General features: G+C 39.4%; 1 long non-coding RNA gene across 2 annotated transcripts; it reads right to left on the bottom strand.

The window, feature by feature from the left end:
* Window positions 1-17419: 17419 nt before the first annotated feature.
* LOC149195677 (uncharacterized) lies at window positions 17420-19092 on the bottom strand. 2 transcript variants are annotated; one of them, XR_016255168.1, is made up of 5 exons: window positions 18987-19092; window positions 18839-18880; window positions 18476-18576; window positions 17869-17946; window positions 17420-17576 (listed from the first exon to the last, which is right to left on the bottom strand). It is a non-coding gene; the product is annotated as an uncharacterized LOC149195677 (long non-coding RNA). The 2 variants fall into 2 exon arrangements; XR_016255169.1 differs by having other exon boundaries at window positions 18476-18530.
* Between the last annotated feature and the right edge of the window lie 975 nt (window positions 19093-20067).

Here is a 20067-nt window from a genome sequence, read left to right as displayed (position 1 = left end):
CTTTTGAAGAACATCTCTTGCAGGTCTTGCAGGTTTCAGCATAGCCAAGCAAAGATATCAGCAGGTACTCAGGGGGAGCACAGCCCTTTGCCCTTGATGACAAAGGGGGAGAGTGATTTGGTGTTGTTGCCATCAAGTCCAAAGGGGGAGATTGTTGGCATTATGAGACAAGTGTTGTCCTTGATGGCAAATCACACTGATAACAAATCATAGTGCAGAAGGATAGCAACAAGGAATTGATGATCAGTCTACAAGTATGAAGAAAAATATATACACGCAGGTTCGCTATATACCAAGTCGCGTGTACACGCTGGTTGGCTTCAGTAAAAGCGCGTGTATGTGGAAAACTTATCTTTGGTCCACGGCGGTTATTCCTTGGAAGTTGTGCCTATGGTTTTGGACCTTGGTGTCTCGACGGACGTGTTGATCCCTAGTTTTGAAAATGATGGTATTGGATTTCTATGTTTTTGGCTCTTGGTATTGAACAAGGCCTAAGGCTATATAAGGAGAAGGAAATCATTAGGCAAGAGTATCTGAAAAAGTCTTGAATATCTGATGAAGTATTAGATCCAGTATGCAGGTTATTGGTTGATGATGTATTGCTTGATCTAACTAAGGAGAGATCTCATCGGTTGATGGAGAACAAGATCTAAGGAGAGATCGGGATCAAATGGTTTGAAATGAACTATCTTTATATGGTTGATTATGCGTATTTCTAGATCTGCATACTGACGCAATGTTATGTTCTGGGTATAACTGAAATCTGGTACAGCTGCAAGTTATGAAAAATTATTTTTAGATCTGTACGCAGGTTGTCTTTGGTAAAACCGCGTGTATACGCGGGTTGCCTTCATTGTAGTAGCGTATATCTTTTGGAGCTTGATTTTTGGGTTGTAGCTGGATCTGACTGTTATTGCAGAGTTCTGTAGTCTGCTCTGTGTTCTGGTTACTGGGTTTGACAGGGCTTCAGTGGTTCAGTGATTCAAAGATTGATGATGCTAGTATTGGTTGTTTTATGCTTCAATGATTTGTAAATGAATCATAGTCTTCAGATTGTAATGTTGTGCTTCAGGAGTATCCAGTCTGAAAATTGATGAAAAGTGGTACCTGAAGGAAAGAAGATTGTAGGCCTGCACCTACGTACTAGTATCTTAGCTAGTACAAGAGCAAAGGGGGTTGAAGCTCCCTTCCAAGGAAGTTTGGAGAACGAGAGAAGGTTGAAGCCTTCTGCAGGTTGTAGCCTGCGTACTGGTATAAGGCTGCACCAGTACAAAAGATTGTAAATTGAAGTTCTTATTAAAGAAAGATAGAGACAACTTACAGCAGGTGGTTTTCACCCACATTGGGTTTCCACCTTATATCATGGTGTTCATGTGTGTGATGATCTGTTCTGTTTACTCTTAATATGGTGAATAATAACCTGATGCACTTAACTGAAGATAAACTAACTGAATTATAAGTTTTCTGGTTATACGCTGTTTTCTTTAGACACAGTAGCGTGTACACGCTGGTTAACTTAACTGAAGTAGCGTATATGTTTCTGAGCATTGAAAAAGTTTTATTGATCTGATAATACTGATTCACCCCCCCCTCTCAGTATTATTTCCAACAAGAACTCCACCTGCTAATCCATCTGCCAATCTGTACTATCTCTTTCATCAATGCACTGCTATGCATTGCTCTGTTGAGCTTTGAAGAAGAAGAAGTGATCGAGAATGTATTAGACCATTCTCTACTGACCTGAAGTCAATCCCAATCAAAAGAGAGTGTCTCATACCACTCTTATTGACCTGAAGTCAGTTCCAATCAAAAGAGAGTGTCTCATACCACTCTTACTAACCCGAAGTCAGTTCCAATTGATCCCAGATTAATATCGAACATCCTAGCATAGGGAGTACGGTAGTACACGATGCCTCCATCAGTAGTTCTATGGTCCTTATCCTCATTTCCCTACTCATTGGCCAGATGAGAGGTACTTCCCATGAGTCCCAGACTGCATGGGTAGGATGTCTCAGCAGGAGAAGGATGAACCACTCGTCTTGCCTACATGTTGCCAAGGGGTATCACAGGGGAAGGCTGAACCACTCACTTTGTACACAACAAACCACTAGGGGAAGGTTGAACCACTCACCCTATGGTTGCTCATCGCTCCAAGAAGTACCCCAAGCCCCTTGGAGCTCCTAGAGCTCAATGTCCATCTCATACAGGACCCTCATAAGAGGGTCTCTCCACGACTCCAAGTTGTTCTCGGAAAGCCAAGAATTTGACCTTTCCCAAGGGCTTTGTCATAATATCAATGACCTGCTCATCAGTCCCAATGTGATGGAGCCTTATTGCTCCTCGTTGTACCATATCTCAGATAAAGTGGTACTTGATATCTATATGCTTGGAGCGATCATGACACACGAGATTCTTTGATAATCGATCCCAGTCTGGTTGTTGCAAAGGATCACGATGGTATCTAGCATATGTCCAAACAGCTCACTGAAAAGTTTCCTCAACCAGACAGCTTCACAGGAGGCCATACTAACAGTTATGTATTCGGCCTCGACAATGCTCAAGGCAACCGATTTCTGCTTCTTGCTCATCTAGGATATCGAAGCAGAACCCAAAGAAAAACAACATCCAAAAGTGCTCTTGCGATCCACCACACTGCCAGCCCAATCAACATCAGAATAACCATGCAACCTCACATTTCCAGCAGTGTATCTCAATCCATGAATTATTGTGCCCCGAAGATATCTCAGAAGATTCTTGGCGGCTATCCAATGTATATGATGAGGCTCAACCATGTATTGGCTTAATGTGTTAACTGCAAAACATATGTCCGGATAGGAGTTCACCAAGAACATCAGTGCTCCTATGAGTTGACGATACTCCGAAGCATTTCTCAGTTCAGGTCCAGCAACACTACCACATAACTTCTTAAATTTAAGTTCCATCAGAGTATTCACAAGCTTGCAGTCCACCATCCCAAATCTTTCCAATATCTTCACAACATATTTTCCTTGAGAGAGGAAAATTCCACATGGCTTTTGTTAGACCTCCAACCCTAGGAAATAGTGCATCGGTCCTAGGTCCTTCATCTCAAATTCAGAAGACAACTCCCTCTTACATTTGAGGATGAGAGGTTTGCACCTGTCAGAAAGAGGTCATCCACATAAAATACTAGAATAAGAGGTTGATCATTTTCAACCTTAAAGTAAAGGTTCAGATCGGCTTCACTTCTAGTGAATCCCAACGTCATCAGATAGCTATTGATCCTCTCATACTAAGCTCGGGGTGCTTGCTTCAATCCATAGAGAGCTTTTTTGAACCTGCATACATGAGATTCCCGATCATGAACTTCAAACCCCTCGAGTTATTCCACATAGACTTTATCTTTGATTGAACCATGCAAGAAGGCGATCTTGACATCCATTTGATGTAGGTTCCATCCTTGCGAGGCAGCAAGGGCTATGATCAAGCGGATGGTGGTGTATCGGGCAACAGGTGCAAATATCTCATCATAATCTACACCCTCCTTTTGAAAGAAGCCTTGAGCAACAAAGCGAGCCTTGCACTTTTATGCACTTCCATCAGCTCCATGCTTGATTTTGTAGAGCCACTTAGAAGTGACAATTGATTTGTCCTAGGGTCTAGGGACCACATCCCAGACATCATTCTTGATAATTGACTCGTATTCTTCATTCATAGCATCCTTCCATACTTGTTGCTTCACGGTCCTTTTCGAATGATGAAGGCTCATTTTGAATGATAGTGCTCATGGCGGTCAAATATCCTTGGTACCTGTTCGGCTTCTTGCTTTCATGGAAAGTCCCCCTTGATGCAATGTGCCTCTCAGCATCTTCAAGAATCTCCCTAAGCCATGAGGGTCTCCTCTTGGAGGAGGAAGGTTCATGAGGGAGTGGATCAATAGGATTCCATAAGTTCATCAACATCACGCATTGTTTCGTCCTCTTTTTCACCTTGATTTCCTGTGTCAGCTTCTTTGTCCTTCCTTGGGATAGGAAGGTTGTTGACCTTCCTAAGGGCCATATCTTCATCGAAGGTGAAATCATGAAATAGCTCAACTTCCTTTTTACTAGTCACATAAATTCTATATCCCTTAGAATTTTCACTATAGCCCACAAAGATTCCTTTCTTCCCAGACACACCCAATTTGCTTCTTTTCTCTTTCAGAACATGAAAATATATAGGGCTTCCAAAAATTCTAAAATGAGAGATATCAGGTTTCTTACCAGTGAACATTTCTTCGAGAGTCTTGGGGTTCAATGCTTGATCAGGCCATCAGTTTTTAACATACACAGTAGTATTTGCAGCTTCACCCCATAGAAACATCGGAAGGCCTTGATCATGAAGCATGGCACGAACAACTTCTACAATAGAGCAATTATTCCTTTTAGCCACACCATTCTGCTCGGGAGTGTATGGGTTAGTCTCCCTCTTAATGCCAACTTTTCTGCAATAATCTTAGAATTCATTGGATTCGTACTCAATCCCATTATCAGTCCTCAAAATCTTGATTTTCTTCTCGAATTGGTTTTCGATCAAGGCTTTGAAGTGTTGGAACCAAGTGAACACTTCATCCTTCTTCTTCAAGACGTAGATCCAGGTCTTGCAAGAATAATCATCCACAAAGGTGAGATAATATAAGTATCCTCCCAAGGAGTTTATGGGCATCATACTAGATATGTCGGAGTGGATCAATTGCAATATGTTTGCGGTCTTGCTATTACTTGAGGGGAATGGTCCCCTTGAAGTTTTCTTTCGGCACATCCTTCATGCTCTACTTTTAACTCAGGCATGCCTATCATCATCTGTCTCACATCAGGTAGGGCCTTATAATGAAGATGGGCAAACCTCCAGTGCCCTAGTTCAGATTGATGTGTCGCAAGACTGGCTCCCAATGGAATTCCTCCAACTTGATACAAAGTGTCAACCTTGAACCCAAGAGTAAAAGCATCCTTGAAATTTCTTTTCCAAACACGTACCTTTCCATCGATAAAAGCCACCTTGAATCCTTTATCTTCCATTTCTTAAATGGACACTAGGTTCTTCTTGAGATCGGATACATTTAGTACTTCTTGCAAATGAATAGTGTTACCTTGATTCAATTGAAGGGTAACATACCTTGCTCCCTTCACGGGATAGGTGGCATCATTTCCAAGGATGATATCCAAGTTTGTCTCCTTTTCTATCAGATTAGAGAGGGCTCCCTTGTGTCCGGTGAAGTGCCTTGAGGCACCACTATCAATCAACCAATTTCCCAAAGTGTCCGAAGGAGAGGCAGTGGAGAGGGTTGATATAAGATAGTACTCTTTTTGTTTATTGTTAAAAACATTGGATTCGTCATACCTGGAGTTCCTTGATGTCCCACATTCGTTTTTCATTTGCCATTGGACCTACCATTCCTTTGATCGTTGTTGTTGTTGTTGAAGTTGCCCCTAGAGTTGTTATGATAGTCATCATCTCGAGGTGTATCCCTTTTATTAGGACACTCCCTTGCATAGTGGCCAAACTTATTGCAAACAAAGCATCTTCCCTTCCTTCCATTTTTGAATCCCGGTCTTCCTTGACTTTACTTCTTTGAACCTGCATTGTTCTTCCTCTTGGCATGAGTGGAGAATGCAATGGGGTTGCTTCTATTAGAAGGCATTTCTTGCTCCACCATTCTTGTTTCTTGAATGCATCTCGACATCAATTCTTCAAACCTTGGAATTCGATCATTGTTGAGTATAGTGGTTCTAAATACATACCACTTAGGTGGGAGTCCTCCAAGGGTGGTGAGAGTAAGTTCCCTATCAGGGATGACTTCTCCAATTGAGAGTAGATCATTCTTGATCTCAGTAATGCTCAAGAAGTAGGATTGAATGTCCTCGTTCTTTCCCTTCTTGATATCCTTCAACTTATTCTTGAGAAACAAAACTTGATTAGCATTACTAACCTTGAACATGCCGACCAACCTATCGTAAATCTCATTGGAGGTCTTCAATTCGGAGATATAGGCCATCGAATGCTTGTCAATGGAATCCCTGATAATCTTCTTCGCTTTGACTTCAACCTTATTGTACTTGGTCTTTGCAGCAGCCAATTCATTTGAAGGAGGCTCAATGATTTTACCCTGCACATAATCCATCACTTCTTTTTCTTCCAAGGTCAAATCAAGAGACATCTTCCATCCATGATAGTCAAATTTATCATGGAGCTTGTCTTCAGCCAAGAAGTAGGATGCGGAACCCATTCAGCCTTTTTTCCTTGTCCAACTGTCTTTGGTGATTGCTCTTTCACTCTTGCTTGGGCTTTGTCTTCACCTCACCTCTGATACCATGTTAATTCTAGGCAACAATGGTATGTTCTATGCTTTAGAGCAATTTCACTTCAATTTCTTTATGAGCCCAATATCAATATCCAGTTTAGCAATCACATCAACATGGTAGTAGATAGAACATAAACATAAATAGTAGACGATACGCCAAGACGAGAGGACATAAGGTGTGGCATCAGATAAGGACAAACTCCAATGTGGAGAAACCCTTGATCAATTCTTCTTTTAGTCTTCAATAGTTCAGTAGAGAGAGAGTACGATTTACAAATCTGATAATTTATAACAGCAACAAAAGAGCCCTAACTAGAAAAGTCAACGTTGATCAATAGGGCAGATTTGACCCTCAAAGATTTGGTCAACTTCAATCAACTTCAGCCTCCAAACAGCAAGATGAAACATCCCTCAAAACAGTTTGAATTCAGCCCAGTCAAAGTCTAGTCAAACAGTCAACCTGTGGTCAGCCCTAACCACAGTCAACACTGGTCAAACAGTCAACGAATTGCCTCGATTTCTATGCCCATAAATGTGGCCTGCTAGGACAGAATTCCTCCACCCAAAATTGTAGCAAAACAGGTCAACACAGCCCAAAAACAACCTCTGTAAATTAGGACAAACCTGGTCAACGCAAAAACATAAAATGCCCTTCCTTTCCTTTGCATGTGTGGAGAGTGTGGAGAGAGTTGCTGCCCAAAAATCCATACCCAACCAATAAGAGAGAGAGAAAGATGAATGTGAGTGATGTCCAAATGAGGATGAGGCATCATGTATTTATAGGCTAACATGAAGGATGAATAGGCGTGATTGTTGGGCTTCTGAGCCTACATGAGTTTGCTGGCCAACCTTGACAATTTGTCAAGAACATAAATAAATTCATATCTTCATTTGTACATGTCAGAATCCGATGATCTTTAGATCAATCCTACACCTCTCAGAGAAAGGAATCCAAGAAAAATTCAGTTGTCATAAATAAGATGACCCATGTGGAGTTTGGCCCTAGTTGCCAATTTTAACATTTAATGTAAAGAAAGCTCAACATTTTCTCTGTAAATGGAGATGCACTTCCTCTCATTTTCTCATGGATGGATTGGAGGAGAACTCCCTTAGCAAATTGACATAGCCAATTTCTGTAAATGGCTATGGATGGATGAGTTGAGCAACCTCTTGGAGAGGCCTTGTTGATGTGGATAGTTCTCTTTTCATGTACAATTGTTGGTGAAGTTTGATGGATGCATGCTAAATTGAGTAAATTATCCTTTGTTTTATCTTGTTTAAGTTAATGAGTAATGGTTATCAAGTAGTCATCAAAGTTATCATAATTGTTGGTAATTTTATCTCATTATCTTCCTTGAACAAAATCATGAAGTTATCCATTTTGAGGTAACAACTATGTGAAAGCTCCCTCTCTTTTATTGTTGAAGATTGTAGGATGCCTAGGTCAAACCTCTAAGCACATGTCTCCCCTAGTCTTTGAACCTAAATCTGTTCCAATTTTGCTTCAAGTTTGTTGATCATGTAACTCCATATGCCACAAAAATATATTGGAATGCTAAGGACTTTTTCCATTTTAAAAACCCTCTAAATTGTTTTGTTGGACATTACAATTTATACCACAAAAATATATTGCATGCCAAGGACTTTTTCCATTTTAAAAACCCTTTAAATTGTTTTATTGGACATTGCAAATTCTTGATTGTGTGTGTTTGGAGACATTTCTTGAGCTTATCTTGCTTGACCTAAGCCTTCCAATCAGCCATTGGAACCTTTGAACTCAAATCTAGAAAATTGAAATTACCTTCAAAGCCCTAAAACCCTAGCAATCCTGTCTTAAGCCATCACAGAGGCAACCGAAAGTGAGATGATGAGAGAACATATCTAGGACTTTACCTTTAGAAATGTGAGATTTTGTTACACCTCAAACCAGCATAATTGAGTTAGTGTGCAAACTAAGGCCCAATTGAAGAATTAGAAGAAATTATGTATGTAGGATGAGAGGTGAAGGGTGTCACTAGAGTGATGGTAAAGGCCAAAACCCACCCCAAAACCTGCACATACATAAGGTTAGAGTCTTTCCTAGCCTTCTAGAAGACCAAATTATTTAAATGTTGGCATTATGATTCTGGTATGGCTCTATGTTACAGATGTTGTACTTGATGGCAACACCCTCAAGTGGCAATGCTCTGATCAGGCTCTCAAAAATGCTAAAAATTAAGAGGTACGCAGGTGAATGGTTCAAAAGGTGCGTACCCGCAGGTACGCCGGCCAAGAAGTGCGTTCTTACATGCAGGTTACCCGTTCATGAGGTGCGTACCCCCAGTTCACTCACTTCAAGGCAGAGAAGCACGTTCACGTGGGGTTTCTTATGTTTGGCCCGTGGTATTTAGCTCGCCATTCTTGATTCTATGGTTTTGGCCCGTGGTATAGGATCTAATTTTGCCCCGGTTTGGATCCCTTGTATTGGTTATTGATGGTTTTGTCCCATGGTGTGAATAAGGGCTTGACTATAAGTAGGGAAGGAGATCACTTGGCTAAAGTATCTTTTGGCAATTGAATATCTTAAGATCTGAAATATTGGGTTATCGGTTTAAAAGCTTGATCTATATAAAAGTAAAGTTGAAAGTGAGTATATGAAGTGTGATCTCTCGGGCGCATGATCAGATTTGGGCATCTAACTATCTGTGGCACACTGGGGGACTGCCAATTCGGCCCTAATCAGAAGTACGCAAGTGATTAACAGTGCAAGTGCGTGGGTACGCAGTGCGACAGAGGTTCAGGTGCGGAGGCACAGTGAAAGTACGCGGCGCTACAGAAGCCGCAGGAGCGTAGATACGCGGCGCGATCGTATCTGAGAGTGCGTGGCTACAATAGTAGTACGCGACGCGATAGAAGCAGTGGGTGCGTGGGCACAGTGGAGGTACGCGATGCGTTTAAAGGAACAGTGCGTGGGTATGCAGTGCAGATCAAGGCTCTCTGCGTGGATACGCAAAGGTGCAGAAGGTGAAGTGCGTAGCAACGCATGCCAGATAAAGAAAAATTGCGTATCTGTCTTAAGGCATTTATTTGACTGACTTTTCTCTATTGATAAGGTGTTCTGGGTTTAGTTACTGCAGTTGACTGGGTGATTTACTTGTACTTGATGATCATTTGATGTTCATGGATCCAGTTTGAAAATTTATGAAAAGTGGTCCTTGAAAGAAAAAAAGTAGGGGGTTGTAGCTCCCTTCCAAGAGAGACTGGAAAACGAGAGAGAGTTGTAGCTCTCTGCAGGTTGCAGCCTGCGTACTGGTAAAGGACTGCACCAGTACAAAACCATTGTAAAAGGAGTTTCTAATTTGAAAGAAGATAGAGACATATTGCAGCAGGTGGTTTTCACCCACATTGGGTTTCCACCTTACATCTGGTGTTCTTTAATGTGACTATCTGTTTTGTTCATGCTCATTATTTTATGGTACTGACATGCAAAAATAATTCAAAGTATAAATAAGGAAGATTTATAAAAGAACTTGATAATACTGATTCACCCCCCCCCTCTCAGTATTATTTCCAACAATTGGTATCAGAGCAGGTCCTTCAGAGAAGCTTGATCGCTTGAAGGAAGATCTCTCATCATGAGCAACTACGAGAGGGAAGCATCAATCAGGCCACCAATTTTTGATGGGACAAACTTCAATTATTGGAAGGTAAGAGTTACTGCCTATCTTCAATCTCTTGGTACAGAAGTTTGGGATATCATAGATACAGGCTACACTTTTCCTTCAGCTACTCCTACAGATTCGGCCGAAAAGAAGAAATATGAAACAAATGCTAAAGCAGTCAATACTCTGCTAGGATGCTTATCTCAAACAGAATTTGTGAAGGTTATGCAATATAAATCCGCAAAAGAAATATGGGACAAGATTGTCTTGAGCTACGAAGGAGATGAACAGGTAAAGCATGCTAAACTTCAAACCCTCAGGATTCAGTATGAGAATCTCAGAATGTATAATGATGAAAGTGTGTCTAACGATTTCCTTCGGGTAGATGAAATTGTTAATTGCATGAAAAACTTGGGTGAAGAAATAAAAGAGGCTATTTTGGTTGAAAAAGTTCTAAGATCATTGTCGCCCAAGTTTGAATCTAAAGTGTCTGCAATAGAAGAAAAGGAAAATCTACGAACTCTTACTATGTCTCAGCTACACGGAATCCTAACTGCTTATGAAATGAGAAAGGGAGGTCCTTCAGACAGAAGAGAAGCTGCTTTCAAGGCTTCAGGCAAAGGAGACTACTATGAAGCAAGTCACGTGCCAGAAGAAGAAGAAGAAGAATCAAATTTTGTCAGAAATCTTCAACGGGGTACTGGAAGGTTCAGAGGTAAGTTACCTTTTAAATGTTTTGCTTGTGGAAGAGTACGTCATTATGCTGCGAAATGTCCTCATAAGGATAAGATTGACAAAGGAAAGGAACCTGCTAGATGGAGCAAGAAACAGAATGCAAATAAGAAAAGCTACTACACTCATGAAGATAGTGATGGTCTATCAAATAGTGATGAAGATGAACGAGGTAATGACTATAAACTTTTAATGGCATTTGAAGATGATGATTACATGGATGCTATAGATGTGGATAGCTTTCATGAAGAAATTTCTAGACTCAAGACATGTATAGAAGAAAAGAATATGATCATTGATACTCTACAATTTCAAATTGATGAAAAAGAAAAATATCTTGAAAAGTTAGAAGGTGAAATTGTTGGTCTTAGAAAAGAGATTGAGAAAACAAAGGCTATTAATCTTAAGTTTGTCAAAGGATCTGAAACTCTGGATGAGATCATCAATGTACAACGTTCTCCACTAAACAAGACAGGTCTGGAGTATAATGGAGAAACTTCTCAAGCATCCACCTCAAAGAGTTATCTTGATGCAGCAAGAAGGAATGAGCAAAAGCACAATGGAGATCACGAGGTAAAGCAGGAACGAATTACATCAAGAACAAACAAAGACTATCAGGTAAATCAGGGGCAATCCGTTTTAAGGATGAACAAAAGCTACAACCAGCCACAGGTAAAATCCTCTCAATTTGCTTCAAGAATGAATGACAATAGAAATTACAATCATTTGGCCGGAAGATTTGATAACCGCAGAAGTTTCTTCAATGGACAATGCTTCTCTTGCCATAACTTTGGTCACAAAGCAGCTCAATGTGTTGCATATAAAACAATCATGACTAGAGAAGCTCAAAAACAAAGAAGTATGACCGGGATTACAAAAAGGACCTATAACAACTTTTCGGCTCTTGAAAATGAAGTTGAATGTTCTATTTGCAATAAATTTGGTCATGAAGATTCTGAATGCAGGAGCAGGTTTCAGCAGACAAAGGAACAAGCCTCAAGCACCAAAACATGGAGAATAAAGGAACCACAAACAGAAAGATGTGGGATAGCATTTTATGCAGAGGGACAGGAAAATCTATGGTACATTAACAGTGGATGTTCGAAGCATATGACAGGTGATAAAGAAAAACTTGAATCATATTCTGCTTTAGAAAAGGGAAAGAAAGTTTCTTTTGGAAATGATACTCCTGCAGCTATAAAAGGAAAAGGCACTGCTCAGTTAAAAGAAAAGGTCAAAGCTGGAAATGTTTTGTATGTTGATGGATTGAAGCATAATCTTCTGAGTGTCAGCCAGATGTGTGATCAAGGAACCGAGGTGATATTTAGATCAAATGGATGTCTTGTTCGTGATCTTGATACAGGTAAAACAGTGATCAAAGGTGAAAGAACTCCAAATAATCTATACATATTTGAAGAAGGACAACAACAATGCTATCTAAGCAAGGATGATGAACACTGGTTATGGCACCGAAGGTTGGGGCATCTAAGCTTTTCACAAATAAGGAAAGCATGCAAATATCAGGCAGTTCGCAGTCTTCTAGATATCAAAATTTCAGACAACACCATATGCAAATCATGTCAGTTTGGAAAGCAAACCAGAACTAACTTTCCAGAGAAGGAAGGATCAGCTAGCATGCCTCTTGAGCTAGTACATACAGATGTATGTGGCCCATTCAGGAAAAGGACACCTCGAGGAGAAGAATACTTGATATTATTCATTGACGATTTCTCTAGGTTTGTCTGGTTAGGACTTATGAAGCACAAAGATGAAGCATTCGAAAAATTCAAATCCTTTAAAGCCTTGGTTGAAAATGAATCAGGATACAAAATTAAGTGCCACAGATCCGACAAAGGTGGGGAGTTTACCTCAAATGAATTTTTCGATTTCTGTGAAGAACATGGGATAAGAAGAGAATTCTCTACAGCTAGAACTCCTCAGCAAAATGGAGTGGTGGAAAGAATGAACAGAACAGTCCAACAAATGGCTTGTGCTATGCTTGATGAGTCTGGAACTCCCGCAACTTTCTGGGGTGAAGCTGCATATGCTGCGGTTGTTATTCTCAACAAAACAAATGTCCGGGTGAACAACACTCAAACCCCTCATAAGCTCTGGTATGGTGAGACTCCTTCGGTAAAGCACTTCAAAATCTTTGGGAGCAAATGCTATATTAAGAATACTGATGAGCAACTTGGCAAACTTGAACCTAGAGCAGATGAAGGCATTCTTCTTGGTTATTCTCCACACAGCAAAGCATACAAGTGCTACAATAAAAGACTTGGAAGAATTGTTGACAGCATTGATGTAGTGGTTGATGAGAAGGGATACATTCCTAGGCAAGTAAATCATGAAGATATCGAAGAAGATGAAGACTACCCTCAAAGACAGAATGATGAAGAAGAAGAACCTCAAGAAGAACCAGAGGAGTAAATAAGGATAGAAGAGAAGACTCCATCCAGATATGTTCAGAAGAATCATCCAGAATCTCAGATTTTGGGGCAGAAAGAAGCAGGTGTACAAACAAGAAGAACAATTGCAGAAGCTTCAAGCTATTTGGCATTACTCTCTTCCATTGAACCACAAAATGTGAAAGAGGCATGCAAAGATGAATGTTGGGTCAAAGCAATGGATGAAGAACTTGAGCAGATCGAAAAGAACAACACTTGGGAGCTGGTTCCTAGACCAAAGGATAAGAATGTTATAGGGACAAAATGGGTCTTCAAAAATAAATTAAATGAAAATGGAGAAGTAATTAGAAACAAGGCCAGACTTGTTTGTAAAGGGTATGCGCAGCAAGAAGGAATAAATTTTGAAGAAACTTTTGCTCCTGTTGCAAGACTTGAGGCCATCCAAATGTTCCTTGCTCTCTCAAGCTTTCAAAACTTCAAAGTATTTAAAATGGACGTGAAATCAACCTTTCTGAATGGAGACTTGGAAGAAGAAGTATACATTGAGCAGCCAGATGGTTTCATTCTTGGAAATGATCCAAATCTTGTATGCAGATTGAAAAAGGCTCTTTATGGTCTCAAACAAGCTCCGGGCTTGGTACTATCGTTTGGACAAATATCTTCATCAACAAGGTTTTTCAAAAGGATCAGCAGATAGCAATCTTTATATAAAAGTCCAAAACGACAAATTGCTAATACTTGTTGTGTATGTAGATGACATTATCTTTGGCAGCAATGAAGAAGCTATGAGTCAAAGCTTTGCCTTGGTAATGCAGAAAGAATTCGAAATGTCCCTGCTAGGAGAACTGACATACTTTCTTGGTTTGCAAATCCAACAAAAAGAAGGAGGGATCTTTTTGTCTCAAACCAAGTATCTCAAGCAGATTTTGAAGAAATATGGCATGGAAGATGCAAAACCAGTATGTACACCCATGGTCACAGGATGCAGCCTCAGTGCAAATGATGAATCAGCAACAGTGCATCAACCAACCTACAGATCTACGATTGGAAGTCTACTTTATTTGATAGGTACCCGACCAGACATAATGCATGCAGTAGGAATAGTTGGAAGATTTCAGGCAAATCCAAAGGAAACTCATCTTCAGGCAATAAAGAGAATCTTCAAATATCTTCAAGGAACTCAAAACTATGGCTTATGGTATCCTAGAGATACAGATCTCACACTTCATGCTTATACAGATGCAGATTGGGCCGGAAGCGTGGATGACAGGAAGAGCACAAGTGGTGGTGCATTCTTTATGGGTTCCAAATTAGTATCTTGGTTCAGCAAGAAACAGAGTTCGATTGCCTTGTCTACAGCTGAAGCAGAATATGTTGCTGCTGCATCTTGCTGCACTCAACTCCTTTGGATGATGCAGACCTTGCAGGATTTTCAAATCACTTGTATACCACCCATCTCCATCCTATGTGATAATACAAGTGCAATCAGCATTTCAAAGAACCCAGTGATGCATTCAAAGACCAAGCACATACCGATCAAGTATCATTTTCTCCGGGAACAAGTACTTGAACAAAAGGTCAAGTTGGAGTATGTTCCTTCTAAGGAACAAGTTGCTGATATACTCACCAAACCATTGCCCAGGGAGACCTTTGAATACCTCAGGCAAAAGCTGGGGGTTGTTGATGCATCATCTTGTTGTTGAATCTCTTCTGATGGTTGGTTGTACGCAAGGCTCATCTGGGGCATATGCGTACATGTGCTGATTTGCGGATTGGTCGAAGATCGAATGGCACAGGTTCAGGGGGAGCATATAATGCATTGTTGGCATTATGGAGGACGTACAGAAGGAGATCATGGATGCTGGTCTGAATATTGCTGCAATATGTCTCTATCTCTTTCATGGTCGTTTATGGTGTTTGGTGGATTATGGTTCTTCTTTGCAGATCTGGTTTATAGTCAGGGGGAGCATGTTCTTAGGGGGAGCATAACCCTTTGCCCTTCATGTCAAAGGGGGAGAATGACGTTGAGGATCTTGAGGTTGCCATCAAGTCCAAAGGGGGAGATTGTTGGCATTATGATTCTGGTATGGCTCTATGTTACAGATGTTGTACTTGATGGCAACACCCTCAAGTGGCAATGCTCTGTCAGGCTCTCAAAAATGTTGGAAATTAAGAGGTACGCAGGTGAATGGTTCAAAAGGTGCGTACCCGCAGGTACGCCGGCCAAGAAGTGCGTTCATACACGCAGGTAACCCGTTCATGAGGTGCGTACCCCCAGTTCACTCACTTCAAGGCAGAGAAGCGCGCTCACGTGGGGTTTCTTATGTTTGGCCCGTACTATTTAGCCCGCCATTCTTGATTCTATGGTTTTGGCCTGTGGTATAGGATCTAATTTTGCCCCGGTTTGGATCCCTTGTATTGGTTATTGATGGTTTTGTCCCATGGTGTGAATAAGGGCTTGACTATAAATAGGGAAGGAGATCACTTGGCTAAAGTATCTTTTGGCAATTGAATATCTTAAGATCTGAAATATTGGGTTATCGGTTTAAAAGCTTGATCTATATAAAAGTAAAGTTGAAAGTGAGTATATGAAGTGTGATCTCTCGGGCGCATGATCAGATCTAGGCATCTGACTATCTGTGGCACACTGGGGGACTACCAATTCGGCCCTAATCAGAAGTACGCAGGTGATTAACAGTGCAAGTGCGTGGGTACGCAGAGCAGAAGAAGGCGCAATGCGTGGGTACGCAGCGCGACAGAGGTTCAGGTGCGGAGGCACAGTGAAAGTACGCGGTGCTACTGAAGCCGCAGGAGCGTAGATATGCGGCGCGATCGTATCTGAAAGTGCGTGGCTACAGTAGTAGTACACGGCGCGATAGAAGCAGTGGGTGCATGGGCACAGTGGAGGTACGCGGCGCGTTTAAAGGAACAGTGCGTGGGTACGCAGTGCAGATCAAGGCTCTCTGCGTCGATACGCAGAGGTGCAGAAGGTGAAGTTCGTAGCAACGCATGCCAGATAAAGAAAAATTATGTATCTGTCTTAAGGCATTTATTTGACTGACTTTTCTCTGTTGATAAGGTGTTCTGGGTTTAGTTACTATAGTTGACTGGGTGATTTACTCATATTTGATGATCATTTGATGTTCATGGATCCAGTTTGAAAATTTATGAAAAGTGGTCCTTGAAAGAAAAGAAGTAAGGGGTTGTAGCTCCCTTCCAGGAGAGACTGGAAAACGAGAGAGTTGTAGCTCTCTGCAGGTTGCAGCCTGCGTACTGGTAAAGGACTGCACCAGTACAAAACCATTGTAAAAGGAGTTTCTAATTTGAAAGAAGATAGAGACATATTGCAGCAGGTGGTTTTCACCCACATTGGGTTTCCACCTTACATCTGGTGTTCTTTGGTGTGACTATCTGTTTTTATTGTTCATGCTCATTATTTTATGGTACTGACATGCAAAAATAATTCAAAGTATAAATAAGGAAGATTTATAAAAGAACTTGATAATACTGATTCACCCCCCCCTCTCAGTATTATTTCCAACATTAAACTCATTATATTGCCTTACTATGGTAAGTTCTTGCCAAACGTGCTATGATGAGAGATGGACAGAATCCATGATGCTTTTGGCTCCATTCAACATGGAGAGGTGATGGTTGAAGCAAAGAACCATATTTGGGAGCTAGAGAAGAACCTAAGTAACATGAAGCAACCAAACACAAAGTTGTAGATATTATGGAGCTGACAGGAAAAATGTGTCATGTTTTAATAAAATTGTTGAGATTGAAATATAGAAGTGAGAAATGTACACCCGCCAATGGCACAAAGTGCCTTTTCCCCTTCCTAAATGTAGATGGAAACTAGTATGGTCATAAATAGGATTCAAAATTTTGTTTTGTTTATCCATATCTACAAAATCTACTCAATTAGAGGCAAGTTTTGCTTATCCCTATAAATTTCAATTATGATGATTTATTCACATTTCACATTGCTTATAAATTTACATGAACACACGTGATATAAGAAGCAAAGCAAAGAGTCCAATTTAAACATGGAATCATAAAATTATGTAGCAGCAAACACGTAAATTCCCTCATACATACCTCCTTCACCTTCATCAATTACATCCATGGAATCTACATTGACCTGCCTTACTTTCCCCACCCATTGAATTAAAAACAAAAACCATGAACAAAAGTAAGAAATTAACAAAAGAAAGCAAACACAAAAAACAAAACACCAAACCACAAATTAGCATGGCCATGCTATCAAATAGCAAAAAACAAAAAAACAATCATAGCTATAGAAAAACAAAATCACAAGAAATAACAAAAGGTACAAACAACAATAGCTAGAATAAAATAAAAAACAAAAATATCAAAACAAAACAAAAACAAAAATAATAAAAAAAATTTAATAGGCAGGGACTCTCCTCTATAAGCGCAGAAAGTGTCCATGGTCAATCAAAGGCAGGCATCCTGCACACCAACAAAATTGGGAAGTATTAAATAGAGACCATAAAATCTTATAACAAATATTAGATACACACCATATATCTTATGTCATAAGAGATCACATGGATTTTACACCAAAAGAAAACTCAACTCTGCCTCTTCATTATAATGCAATGTTGCTCATGGATATTTCAATAGTTCATTAGTTATCCTCCCTGTTACTTTTTATGCATTGGGTTGCACACATTATTTAAATAAATGACAAATAATTTAAGATGCCTCTAATTTAAACAAACACAAATAGAACGATACATACCACCTCAAAATTTGTTTTCACCCGTTACCCATGGGATTTGCATCAACCCTATATCTTCAACATGGGTTGCTCACGTACCTTAATTTCCCTATAAACAGAACCCAACATAAACCAAATAATAAGATATTAAATATAGAATGTGAAATTTTATGAAATTCCATAATTGACACCAAAAATATCATGAAAAATAAAAAACAAATATTGAAATATCTAATGAGAAATCTTGAACAGTGACCAAAAAATCTTATGTAGAACTCTGCAAAGACCGATAATTGAATACCTCAAATAGCTAGGAAGGAGGAGCATCACTATGATTAAAACAAGCATTTCATAATATAGTGTACATGTATTTTGCACCGAAAAAGAACTCACCATCTGCTACTCACCATTTGCTTGTATAGTACATGATATAATGATGTAACAAAAATGAGTTAAGTTCAACCAACATGAAACCTTGCATACTTTCTACTCCTTTGTCTTGTCCTTACCCATTGCACATGTGGAATCTACATAAATTCTAAACCTCATGAGTTATTATTGAGTACATTTCATTGCATTTAATTTATAAGTAAATGACAAATAATATAATGTCTCTAACAATGCGTACCTTCTCTTCCCTAGCATTTGCCTTCACCCATTACATTGTGGAATCAGCATTATCCCTAAACCCATAATATGAGTTGTTAGAATCTACCTTAATTTCTCCACCTTTTGAGCCAAACAAAAACCATACAAAAATATTAAATAAACACCAAAAAATAAATCTTGAAAGGACAGCTAAAATCGCACCAGAAATAAAAAAAACAAATAGTTATTTAAAGATGTAACAAATAATAAAATTGCTTTTGCAAAATATTGAAGAGATAATGAAATATATTATAGGAAAAGTCATGAACAAAGACAAATCTTATGAATAATCTTATGCAAGAAGGGAACTCTCCTTCACCCTCTATGCCAGAAGATAACTCACCCTCTATGCCATTGCCTCTACCTTTGCTGTAATTCCCAACATCTATCTCACACAAAGACATTCACAAGTATTACCAATTATGAAAAATCATAAACAAAGACAAATCTTGTGCAAGGTAACTCACCCACTATGCCAGAAGATAACTCACCCTCGATGCCATTGCCTCTACTTTTGCTATAATGCCCAACATCTATCTCACACAAAGACATTCACGAGTTTCACCAATGCTTCACCTTTCTTAACATACACTACAATTAAATTTAAACAAAAACACATATAATTACAAAGCAACAAAAAGGTTAATTTAAAATGAGTATGGAATGATATAATTATGTAGAAGTGAACAAGTAAATTCCTCAATACATACCTCCAACACCTTTATCCACTACACTCACAAAATGGGTGGTAAGGAGAAATCCAACAACTTTATCCACTACACTCACAAAATGGGTTGTAAGGACAAATTTAATTTTTGCGCACATTGAACCCCCCCAAAAAAGAAAGACAAAAGAAACCAAGAAAAAAGAATGAGAGAGAAAAATACATGAAGGGGCGCATAAGAAAAAAAAATATCGAACCAAAAAGTAGAATGGCCATGCTTACAAATAGAAAAATAAAATAAAATAAAAATCCATAAAAGTAGAAAATTAGAAATAGAAGCAACCCAAGATAGCAAAACACAACAAACAAAAAGGAAACAAGTAGAGAGAAACAATATATGGAAACTCTAATATACACTCCAAAATGCGCGAATGGCCAGTCAAGGATGCCCTACACACCAAATAAATATTATGAGAAATATTAAATACATACAAAATGTTGTGATCAATATGAAACAAAGATCTAAATATCTTATGAAATACTACAAAGAAACCAACAATAATATGAGTAATCTCCTCCACTGGGAACTATATCTTATGCAAACATTAAATATCATCAACCCTAAATATGCAAGGAGGTAAGAGAACTATTGCATTCGAAGAGAGGAAGACTTTTGAAAAATCACACATGGAATTTGCACCAAAAGAGAACTTACCTCTACCTTTGCCTCCACATTTAATTATCTACATTGAATTGCACTCAATAAAACATTATGAAAAATATTAAATAGGTAAGTAAGGGAAATCATATATAGGTAAACAATAGATCATATATGGATATTTGCACTAAAAATTCTACCTTTGCCTCTATCATTCATATTGTGCTTTATGGCCACCCTAGGGTCATGA

The sequence above is a fragment of the Pinus tabuliformis genome, chromosome 2_2 (genome assembly GCF_031772625.1).
Source record: "Pinus tabuliformis cultivar Carrire ecotype Pingquan chromosome 2_2, CPIR1, whole genome shotgun sequence".
Taxonomy (NCBI): domain Eukaryota; kingdom Viridiplantae; phylum Streptophyta; class Pinopsida; order Pinales; family Pinaceae; genus Pinus; species Pinus tabuliformis.
This window is presented reverse-complemented; position numbering and strand designations above follow the sequence as displayed.